Genomic DNA, 12,390 nt, shown 5'->3' with positions numbered 1-12,390 from the left:
ATGACTACAGGGATTTACGGAGGGTTTAGAAAGTGTTGCACTAAACAAAGTCTAGGATGAAAAGTGAAAGCCACTGGCTGTTTTTTATTCAAAGTGGAGCCCTAAGGAATGGTATAACACGATATGAAATTTTGTTATTTAATCAGGAAAAATTCAAATCCCTTATTACAGGATCAGCATACAATAGAAACTCAAATGAGAGACTCCTTATGACAGAATGAAGGGAAAACAGGTAATTCAAATTAAAATAATTAAAGGAGACAATAAAAGTTAAGGAAATTTAAATCTGCTAACGGTATAAAAAATATATAATACTTTTTGAATATGCTGTTCCCTCTACAGAGAATGCAGTTCTCCAACACCTTTGCCTCTTGGTCCAATTAACTCATCCACCAAATGTCAGCTCCAGTGCCTTCGTTTTCCCAGGAGAAGCCTTGTTTTGTCCCTAGTGAGTTTCCTTTATTTATATTCTCATACAACTTTGCTCTTTCTTTTATCTCTTATATTTCAATTTTCAACTACATAAGCATCTATATAATACCTTTCTCTACCACGAGACTGTAGGTACTATATCTATCTTTATTCACTATTTTAATCCTATCACCTAGAATATACCTTTTCTCTTGCTAGCAGTTCAAACATATGGCTTGAGTGCATAAATGGATGAATAAATGAGTGTTATCACTGACAGAAGCCATTAGTATACTTTTAACTCCAATTAAAATAAGCAGAATACAATGTGTTTGTCAATAAAGATCAGATTAACACATAGAAAAAATCTGAGGGAAATGAAGGACAAACACAGAATACTACTGAAATTTCCCCTTTCAGAAATTAAAAATAATAATAATAATTGAAACTGGTGACTTCCCCTTCTTTGGGCAATGTCTCCTCTAAACCCAATTACTGAAATCAGACCACATAATGAAGTAAAACTGTACAGTAATTTATCTGTGCCCATGGAGGATGCTTTTGAAAACAGTCTTAGTCATGTTCCCATTACATTCAGCAGCGTTATTCCCTTCTGGAGCTCCCAGTTGTAATTGTGATGAGGAGAGTTGGAGAAGAACTTGGTGAAAATGACTATAAAGCGGGGAAACAGATACCACGATGAAAGCTTAAAAGAATCAGGATTATTTCATTCCCAGAAAAAAGCTGGCAGATTAAATAATGGAATCATATGGGTGATGAGCAGCTGTTCCACATTCCCAACAAACGTAGGTAAGGGAAGAAGGACTCAACCTCAGCATCAAGAAATCCTCCTCCAGGTCAACATACCCTCCATCGTACCGACAGGTGTAGCAGATAACCTCCCACTTTCAATGCTCAGCCTCTTCTATCTCTTTCCTCATGGCTCTCCTTACAAGTTCTTCTTGTAAAAAAAAATCTCTATGACTACAAAAGTTTGTGAAAACTCTCCCATGCCACCACTCATCCTCTACGCAATTATTTTAATCCATTCTGTCTGAAATATTTTTAAAGCATGTGATTAAGAAGCCTCAAAAGGGTGTCAGATTTCCTTAATGTCTTAAGCCAAAAACAAAAACATATCAGTGTGGGTGAAACACATACATAATTTTCCATAATATTGGTATACATACTCAGGAAGACAGGATTTTTAAGGGAATACAAGCCTGGTTGTGTTGTTGTGTATTGGCTCAAATCTAAATTCCTCTTCAAGGCTTTTTAAGCTCATCGTCAGTAGCAGTCCTCACTGGAAGCAGGTGAGTGAAGACGGTAAGGATTAGGTTGCAACATTCCTTTCAGATTTAGAGTAATATGTCCTTGAAATAACATTGGGTCATCAGTTTTTATTGAGCTGCATAAGCTCACCAACTTATTGCATAAGCTTTCTTCCCAGCCCTGGGCTTCTTTTCCCTTTGCTGATACTGGCAAGTATCAATACGAGTATAGAAAAGTTGAAAGTGAAGGGGGATAGATGGTATTCAGATCATCCTATCTGACTTCAGTATTTGTAGCCACTGATAATCACAATTAGGAAGCAAACCAAATGACTGTTTTCCTTTACTGACTCACCACCCCAAACTGCCCCTAAAAACTAGTGATTTCAGGCCTTATTCACAAAAGAGTGCTTAATATGTTGTGTTCAATTTGAGGTCGTGGGATCCATTACAAGTTTTTCCTCTACATCTTTGTCAAGTTGTGTAGACAGTGATAAGGTATCTTGGTATCACTATCCACTTCGAGCATAACAAATGGTGATATCTTTTCCCAGGAAAGCACACCCATTTACTCAACAAATCCAGTGATACAATAACGAACAAGACCCAAGTTCAATGAATTTTTTACAGGTTCCTATTTTCTATTCTCATTGGCTCAATGAAAACAGTGACAAATATTATAAAAAGTCACATATATTTTTCAACAAACTAATTGAAAAGATTCCCAGTTCTAATTTTGGTCACAAATTCTATTTAGGTACCCTGACCATTTCTTCCCCCATGTTACCTGACCAAATTAAGGGAGGAAACAAATCTAGCAGAAATGTGTCTGGTAGAAGTCAATTACTAAAAAGTGTTCCCTAAATGGGAAAAAAAAAAGTCTTTAACAAGTTTCTTACATAGAAAGAGAAAAACACTACTAAAACGATGCTATTTTGCTAGTGAGCTTTCTGGCTCTTACAATTTACCTACACCTACAAGAGTGTTTTTCTTATTAAGTATTACTAATCTGATAATCAGAAATAGAATTACTGTTAATTTAAAATTCATTATAAATCTTAAAGCCTAGTATAACAATTTATACAAAGTCCAATAGCTTATATTACACGAACTCAGGTAAATTTATTTTCACATCAATAAATAAACAACAAATAAAACAAAACTAGCAGATGGTCAAAACCTTAACTACTTTTATCTAGAAAATTTAGAAATGAAACATTTTTAGCAGGCTCACAACTCTTCATTAGGACAACAAGCTAGAGGCATGCTCTCAAAAGCCTAAGAGTGATTCATGCTTTGAACTGCAGTTGTGTGTGTGCTTGTATTTGATATGCATGTGTGTTTTCTATGAAGAACATAGGTTTTATTCATTTACACATGAGTACAATTAATTTTTGGAAATGTATAACAATATCTATCTTGGCACTGAAAAGTTAGAATCCAAAGGGAAAAAATATGAACAAACAATTAAGAAGGAATTATAATAAGACCTGATTTACAGCCTTAAGTGCACTCTTCAAATATTCTAATAAGCCACATACTTCTTTTGTATGATTTCATTTTCATCATGTAGAACTAAAGAAAAGTTATGAATAACAAAAGCACCTACCATCACTCACATGAAAATAGACAATGGAAAAAAATAATCTAGGTGACTTTGGAGCTCAGTACTAACAAAAATGTTATTTCATGTGACCACTTTTTTTTAGCATTTTCTTCTAGAATCAGTTAACGTAAGGCTATCATGGTGTTTCATCTTTGGGGCTGCATTTATAGGCCAGAATTGGGGGGGAGGGGGAAATGACTAGGTCAGAGTCCAACTAGAAAGAATTTGTGCTATGCTTCCAAGTTTCTAATTGTATAAATATTCATGTTTCCAAACTGGATGTAATAATTAAAGTAGTGTGTCCTACTTCAAGAAAACCCATATTTCATATTGGACATTACCCATGGTAATATGGAATAGAAGTGCATTTCTGTGCTTTGCTACACATGCTTTTCATTTAGTGTCTAAAAATGATAGCCAAGTGATAGGCAACCAACAAAAGCAAGTTGGTAGGAAAAGACCTTGGAAGTCTAATATCATTTTTAATAAGTATTTTTACCAAAATAGATTAAACTTAAACAGGTCAGGGATCTCTCCTCAAAGCCACATAGGAAAGTTTCACTTGAGTGTGTGATAATCAAATCAAAGTGACCCCTTATCCATGAGACAGGGTATTAAATGTAGAAAAATGCAACTGCCTCTTGGGCTAAATTAAATCCACTTTCCTATTGTGAGAGGTCTAAAAGGAATCCCACAAATAAATGGCTATGATTCAGTAATATCTTGTTGGTTCTCTGTATTTTTCCTCATTATTATTATTGTCTCCCCAGTCTGCCCCCCTATACATCCACAGTAAAATTATACAAGTGGGAGACATCATGTCACCTCATACTTCTGAATAAAATAAAGCTAAAACTGCAGAATTTGGGAGCTGAAATAGAAGAAATGGGACTATTTTTCCAAGCAAGATAGCTTTCTCTTATTCTATTTAAATCTATCAAATGCCCAAAAAAGGTGCTGGACACATCCTCCATTGTCACTAATCCTCCTTGTCACTAATAAGCTTGTGATATAAATAGCAGAGACAGCATCAAAAACCAAGTCTCTCAGACTTCAAAGCCCATGTTTTTTCCACCAGATTAAATTTCCTTTCTTCAGGGCCCATATTGGAACTCCAAAAGGGTACAGGGTTGCAATGTTCAGTTAAACTGAGTAAGCAAAACAGTTTTGCACAGTCCACAGAGCCAAAAGTAAAAGACAATTTCTTGCACATTTTGAAGCATATATCTCATAAAGTTCTGTTGTCCTCAACACAAATACAATTCAATGACTTTATGTGAAGGTTTGTCCCTTCACACAGATAATAGAAGATAACTGGCTTTAAAGATCATATGGAAAGATTGCCTGTGGCTGCAGTTACGTACATAAAAGAAAAGCAGAAATTTTAAATGTGGAGAGGACAGAGTGAGTACACAAGCAGCCCCAGGTGAGGCCTGGCTTCAGGCATCCATCTCAAATGGCAACCTAAGACTAAAGAAGGATACAGTGTCACCTTTACCCATGCAAGGACCTAAAGAATGTCAGCTGAAAGTGAAAAATGCCAGTGTTATGCTACCCCTTCTCAAAATCAGGTGTATCCATAAGGTCAGATCCGCCTTTATTTTAATATGAACCATAGGTAGCCCTGTATATGTTTCTGTCCCCCCAGAGCACGAAGATTTCTCCCTGTGCTCGAAGTGGGCCACTTAACACTGAATTTACCTAGCTTAATAGACCAAATGAATGATTCTTGCATTTTAACAAGTCCTCTTAAGAGACAAAGAGGTTTTGTATCTCTTATAGAGCAAAACTCAGTTACTATTATTTCCTTAACACAAGAACATTATTGCAATTTTTGCTAAAACAATTATTTGCAAAAGAAATTAATACTAAAGGCAACCCTTCAGTTTGGTTTATGACAATCTAGGAAAATGAGTATATTTTAATACCACTCTAATAAAGTGGACTTGTAAATACAGCAAATTAGCCTGATGTGATTATTGAAACTTACTAAATTCTTCAGGAACTAGGCCTTGATGATAATAACATACGAAATAATCCTAAAAATGAAGTTATTCTTGGGTTATTTTATCATGCCTTTACAAATTAGACACAGTCTTTAATAACAACATTAATATGTTCTGAGGATTTGCCACACAAATACAGACATTATTATCATATAAACACATAATGAGAGATATTTGGAGCTGTAGTACTCTCAACTGGACAAGAATCTGTTGTCAATGTTTTATAACTGACAATACAGACCAGTAAAGGTTTGGCCATGAATTTGTTACAGCTACTCACAGTATTGGCCTCATAGATAGAAAATATCCCTACCAGAATAAGCCAAACACCAAAAGATGGCATATATTTAAAATTCCATAATACAATATGGCTGTGTGAATATTTTTGTTGGACATTATCACAGAAATATTTTCAATATTTATGAATTCAAATTTCTCTCAAGAATTTTTTTTAAGATTAAAAAGTTCTCAAATGACTATGAAAACTAACATAATTGCTGCTGCTTCCAATTTCAACAGCCAGATTCACAAACTTCATCTGATTTTCAACCACTAATTTCCTAGGTTTAAAGAAAAAGTCCTCATAATAGCTAAGGTCTCCAATAAAGCCACTCTTTAGAGGTCTAGTTAGATAATTACTCCAAGCTCATTAAGAAATGCCCCCTTCCCAACACATATCCAGCAGCACACCTGTGTTATCTGCACAACCTGGCCTCCTGTCATCTCCATGTGAGTGTTTCTAACCCCATGTGTCTTTTGGGTCTCCTCCATTCATAGAGGGACACAAGTGGAAACGTTTTGATGTATGTTAATTGATGTTTGTCCAAACATTATGAAGTAATAATCCACAAAAGCCACAGAAGCTTTTACAAGGCAAAGTGAAGGGAACAATCAAAGTTTTGGGTGGATTATTACAAGTCCACACCCGGGCAAAGCAGACTTAGAGCATTTCATCCTTCCACAATGATACTGTAAATGAAGCAAAGAAATGTTTGTCCTCTTATAATCCCCTCTATTATGTGGTCTTGTATGTCATCTCACGCAATTGGTGCAGTTTTACACTGCAAGCTTGCCATGGGGCGGGGCATGGTACAGGGCTGTCGGCTGGATCCACACCATAAGCCGAGGGAACTTGAGAGTCTGGCACGTCCCTGTTAAGTGAATCTCTGAAGTAGAAGGAAAAGACTCACAAATCCAAAGGAACAAAAAGGTTTAAAAAGCTGAAGTGAAAGTGAGCCAAATGCACTCTCAGGCAAAACCACGAACCACTCTAAGTTGTTGTTCAGTGGAACACTCCAACCTTTGCTTCTGTTTGGCAAAAATAAAAATAAAGAGCCCCCATATATATAAAATGGTATCCTAAGCCTCTCCTTCAAACTACAAAAAATAAGTTTTAGTTGCCTATAAATGAGGAATGAGCAGACCATAATCATGAGCAAAATTGGTATAAATTGCTGTGTAATCATTTCAGCTGTAGTTTATTTGAACACGAAGAAAGGACATAAATTGACTCACTCCTATTGTGGTTCCTTGTTTATATAAAACAAGATCTTAAAGCATTAGCAACTTTCTATGTTCACTTAATTTCTTGGCATTATGTAAATGTAAAAATATCAGAGTGTCGTGTGTGCGTGTGTCTGTGTGTGTGTTGCATATGCCCCTTCTGCCTGGCAGAAAGCCAACTTTACCATTCATTGTCATGATACAAAGCTAAGAGTCATGCCTGATTTGAGACAGACAATAGGGAGTCAACATATTAACAACATGGTAAATATCATTGATATAGGAAGTATTTAATCTGCCCTCCTGCCACAACATTGAAAAAAATGTGTAGAGACATTTTTCAAAGGTTGTTTAAAAATCACCTATGCTATGTTATAGAGGATTAGGGTTTATGAAAATAAATTCAGCACTATGTATACTGAAAATAGAAAATAACTATCGGTTAAATTATTGAATAGACATCAGGAAGACACAATTTTGTGTGTGTGTGTGTGTGTGTGTGTGTGTGTGTGTGTGTGTGTGTGTGTTGTCTATTCAGTTAAATCCAAAATAGCTAAAGTGGAGGAAATTTTAGGACAATTTTTCCAGCATAAGAATGAATGAGAAGGATCAACGTGTATGTTATCAACAGTCTTCATCTCTATTAATTTTTTTAAAAAACTCAAAAAGGAGATTTTAATTTGTCACTGATTGGCAAAGGGATTGGTGGTTCTTGGGTCCAGGGTTCATCCAGTGACTGGGGAAGAAGTCATGGGGTCGTGTTGCTCTGCCAGAGACTATGGTATGAAAATTTTTCCTTTAAAATTATGTGAGTAGGGCAGGCAATGAAATGAATCTATAAAGACATTATCAAGAAAAAGTTTGAAGAAAAAAATGACAGAAATGTTTACTCATAAATCTGGGGATGGAATGAACAACTTTCCAGGAAATGCATTGTTTCTGGGAAGGAGCAGTTTTCTACCCAGATAGATATTTGATAATTTGGAGGAGGAGAAGGATGGTCCCAACAACTGAAACACACATGAAGTGAACTGCATCCAAATGTCACATAGAAAGACACTCACATATAAAAGGGGAGTAGTCAGTAAGCCCTTCCCTTCACCAAACCAGCAGTCCTGTATGGAAGGCAGCCTGATCCCGAAAGCCATGCAGTATAATTGATAGTGAAACTGGCCCAGCCTGGCAAATGTTACCACAACCACTACTGGTTTGTTTGGTAAAGCCTGAGCATTTTTTCTAATATTTATTTTTGAAGTCAGAAACTTCCTTGGCTGTGGAGCCTACCCAGCTTTACCATTAATTTTATACCTGAGCAAGAGTTAAGGGAGGATGTGGGGGAGATGAAAGCATTGTTACAAAAGAAAAGGGAGTTCTCATTGCCTTAAGTTCAAATTCTAGCACAGCATATAAAGCTGGTCTATCATCACTTCTCTCCATTCTTGCACATACATTCTGTGCTTTACACACATCAGAAGTCAATTTATTCCTCCAGTGTACCATGTGCATTTCATAAGTCCATGCATTTGCACACACAGTTCACCTCTGCCTCAACTGCCCTTCGCTCCTTTTCCAGCTGGTGAATTCCTGTTCATCTCTCAAAGCACCAAATCAAATGTTATTTCCTTTTTCTATTGTTTCACCATTTTCCAGGTACTTTTTTTTTTTTTTTTTTGATGAGATGCAGTCTTGTTCTTGTTGCCCAAGCTGGAGTGTAATGGTGCGATCTCAGCTCACTGCAACCTGTGCCTCCTGGGTTTAAGTGATTCTCCTACGTCAGCCTCCCGAGTAGATGGAACTACAGGCATATGCCAGCATGCCAAGCTAGTTTTTGCATTTTTAGTAGAGATGGGGTTTCACCATGTTGGCCAGGCTGGTCTGGAACTCCTGACCTCAGGTGATCCGCTGCCTTGGCCTCCGAAAGTGCTGGGATTACAGGCTTGAGCCACCATGCCCCGTCTCCAGGTACTTTTAACATTCTTTTAGCATTGCACTTTTTACTTTACACCACACAGTTATTTATTTGGGTACATTCATTTCTGAGACACAGAGCACCTGAAGACCAGGACTTTTTCTTATTTATCTTTATGTTGCTAGTATAGTGCCTAGCATATAACAAGAGATCAATAAGTATTGGTTTTATAAGAGAAAAAGAAGATGCAATTTAGAGAGTTCAGAAAAAATATTTATAATAAAAATTATTAATAGAAAAAGGATTTCATACATACTTGAACATCTACCAAATACTCCTATCTCTTAATAGAACATGTCTAAGTTTGTCAACAAAGGAAGGAGTATATTTGTTTTAAAAAGCTGGAATTGCAAAGGCACAGTTTTTAAAAAGAGAGAGAAAGAAAAAAGGCAAGAGCGTCATATCACTGTACAGGAGGATACTCCTTCATCCACATAAGAGTGTTGACCAAAGAATCCCTAAAGACAGACTTTGTCATCAAAAGAAGGACATAAAGGTTAAATGTGAGGGGGAAAAGTGGGGAAGTCTCACGATGAGGTTGGGAGTGACTGCAGAAACAGCCCCATAAGACTTCTAAGAGAAAACAGAAGGTACATCAACAGAGAAAGGCAAGGATGAGACTGAATCAAAACAAACACCTGTGTCATAGCATGATTTTCACGGCCACAATACAGAATAGGAGTTAACAATACTGACACTGAAGTCTGAACCTCTAGATTTAAGTTCCACCTCCCTCATTCAGCGACTATGTGAACTTAGGAAAATTACTTATCCTCTGTATTACTTACATTTTAAAAATGGGGACAATGATAGCATTTACCTCATTGATTGCTAAGAGGATAAAGAGGAAGAGTTTTTAGGGATTTAGAAAACTGCCTGTCAAAAGGCATCTTGAGAATCTTCCTCCTGGTGGACTCATCCTGGCAAAGTGTGTGCTGTGCATGTTACAACATCATAGTCTTCGGAGCTCAAGACGAAGATTCACAACTACAGAGTAGCCCCTCCTTTAAACAAACCAACCAGGACGTGACACCCAGCGAATCCATCTGAACATATACTGATCTTCTTTTGCGTGGAAAACTTAGAAAAAATAAGTGAAGCCGCAGGGACAGTTTGATCCCCACACTATAGAACAAAGGAAATCAAACTCTTCAGTAGACCTGGACAGGGAATATCACAGGTGATGGCGCTCCCATGGCTCTGCCATTCTTAAATTGATACCACAAAATCAGCAGTCAAGTATACAGGACAGACATAGGCTTTGAAGCAAAACAGACCTTGATTTAAATCCAGCCTCTAACAGTTACTATAAGAATGAACCTCAGATAGGCCTGAGCCTTGTAAGAGATACCATTCCTAGGAAACTGACCTTTGATTCACCCAGTCCCACAACAAGCACTCAAAAATATGCTGAGGTTATTTCATACCAGTGACTTGCAGATGGTCACATAGATTAAAAAAAAAAAAAAAAAAAAAAACGCATCTGGCAGATTCAGAATCATCACACTGTGTAGCATGCATTGAGTGCACCTGTACCTCCATCTGGGAGTCAGCTACACTGCCTCCTACTTTGTGTAATTGGTACCATAAGCTTCCACATCCTTTGTGATTAAAGAAACTTCACATCCTTTAACTTATGTCTTTGGTGCCTCCCCATCAATCATTTCACTATTCTGTGATTGCACTATTGTGACAAGCCCACATTATCTATATGACCCTAGACAAATTACTTAAACTTCTGAGTCCCAGTCCCTCCTCGGCAGTACATGGTACGTAATAGCAGTTTAACAAATGATAGAAATGATTAAAACATGATTTTTCAACCATCTCTCAACTGCAACATCTTTTATCTTTGTTTATACTCTTTCTTACTTCATATGCTTAATCATTCACCAAATCACATCAATTCAAGATATTTATTCTATGAGCCTTCTTTTTCATATCCATAAGTTTAGAAAACACTATATGCTCTACCCCTCACCTTCTTGGAAATTTACAAAACATGTTGCTATTTAAAGACTAATAATTCCTAAAGAAAATAAACGAGAATTTATTTAACTCAATATCTGCCAAATGATTGCCTCTAGAACTGTTTTTTGGCTCCCTCGTAGTACATCTCTTCACAACTTTCAAAATTGATGTTCCATGGGACACAATTTGAAAAAACCGGGTGCACATACTGAAGCCAAAACTGCCTAGTATGAAACCCAATAGTCTTTGCCTCAACCCTCTAATCTGAGCAAAACCTCCATTATTGCATCATCTTACCAATTTTCCTTCATAAAATCTCTGCCAAGCTTATTTATTAATTCTTTTCTGAATAGGTTCTGTAATTTCTACATTCAACTTTTTCTACGCAGCCCCTCACCCTTTGCCTGCCCCCCGCGGCCAATCTGGAATGCTAATGCCCCTCATCTCACCCACTCAAATCCTATCTGTCCCCTGAGACTCAGCTAAACCTAACCTCCCTTAATCATTGAGGTCTGAAGGGCCTTCTTTAACTGTACCTGTAGAACAATTAATTTGACTTTTAAATATTTCTTTTGTTATTTAAAATATGAGCATTTTGATATGTTTTTACCTCTTTAACTAGAGTAACTCCTCAATCACATCTCCATATCTTCATTTACCTTATAGCATCTGACACAGTACCAAACACATAACATTAACTCAAAAACCATCTGTGGATTTGCTTTAAGGAAAATTGTCTTCTCTCTAACAATGTAAATAGGTATGAAGGAGTTTTGCTACTGCACGGAACCATATACTTTTAGCACTCTGTGGTGGCTACAGTGAGTTAGACAACAAAAATATTCAAAAGCCAGATTGAAAAGCTTTGAAAAGAAATTAAGTTATTCTGAAACGTTACTTCCATTACAAACTAAGACATGTTACAAGTAACAAACTAAGTTTGTTACTTCCATTACAAACTAAAACATAAGCCATGAAAAATTTGACCTAAGAAAAGATTCAGGATAATTAAGGCAGTTTTTAACCTAGCTCTACAATAATAAATAATGATCCCAAATATTGATGTTTAGTGAGGATAGTAACAATATATTTCTAAATAATTTTATTTAAATTTGATTCACTTTTATCTTGATTTAGGTATAAAACAAAGTAGTCAAAATTTACAGTCTTTATATGTATACTATAATTGTCATTTTAAAAATCTGCCTGTATTTTTTTTACACAAGAAATCTGCAGTATTTCTTTTTCACAAGAAATACTGCCTACTACCAGTGTCCCTCTTGTTATTCTCACCAAACATGGCAAAATTCTAGGATTTTAGATCTAGGTAGGAATTCTAACCAAGGATCTTAGCCCAAGCTATTGAGTCACCCAGATGAAAACAGTTCCGTGGTTCTGTGTCTGCTTTCTCACTCCGCTGCATGGGGGAAATTCATACAAACCTAGGGCGAGCCCAGTTAGCATACTGTTTTTATCTCGTTGTGTGTTTATAAAGGAGTAATTCTAAAAGTAGATATTCCATGTGTGGGAAAGTATGGTGAGCTCACAATGAAAATGAAATTTATTACTATTCAGAGATTTGGGAGAAAAGTCAAACATAAAAGAGACAGAATAAAGTGGCAAGTCACTGCAGATTAAAGGTCAGTATTCTTA

General features: G+C 36.5%; 1 long non-coding RNA gene across 10 annotated transcripts in view; it reads right to left on the bottom strand.

The window, feature by feature from the left end:
* LOC107129819 (uncharacterized) overlaps positions 1-12,390 on the bottom strand; it is a 499,418-nt gene that overhangs the window by 229,283 nt on the left and 257,745 nt on the right. The window lies entirely within an intron of this gene.

The sequence above is a fragment of the Macaca fascicularis genome, chromosome 5 (assembly GCF_037993035.2).
Source record: "Macaca fascicularis isolate 582-1 chromosome 5, T2T-MFA8v1.1".
NCBI classification, from domain to species: domain Eukaryota; kingdom Metazoa; phylum Chordata; class Mammalia; order Primates; family Cercopithecidae; genus Macaca; species Macaca fascicularis.
The sequence above is the reverse complement of the archived record's forward strand: the minus strand, read 5'-3'. Positions and strand labels throughout refer to the sequence as shown.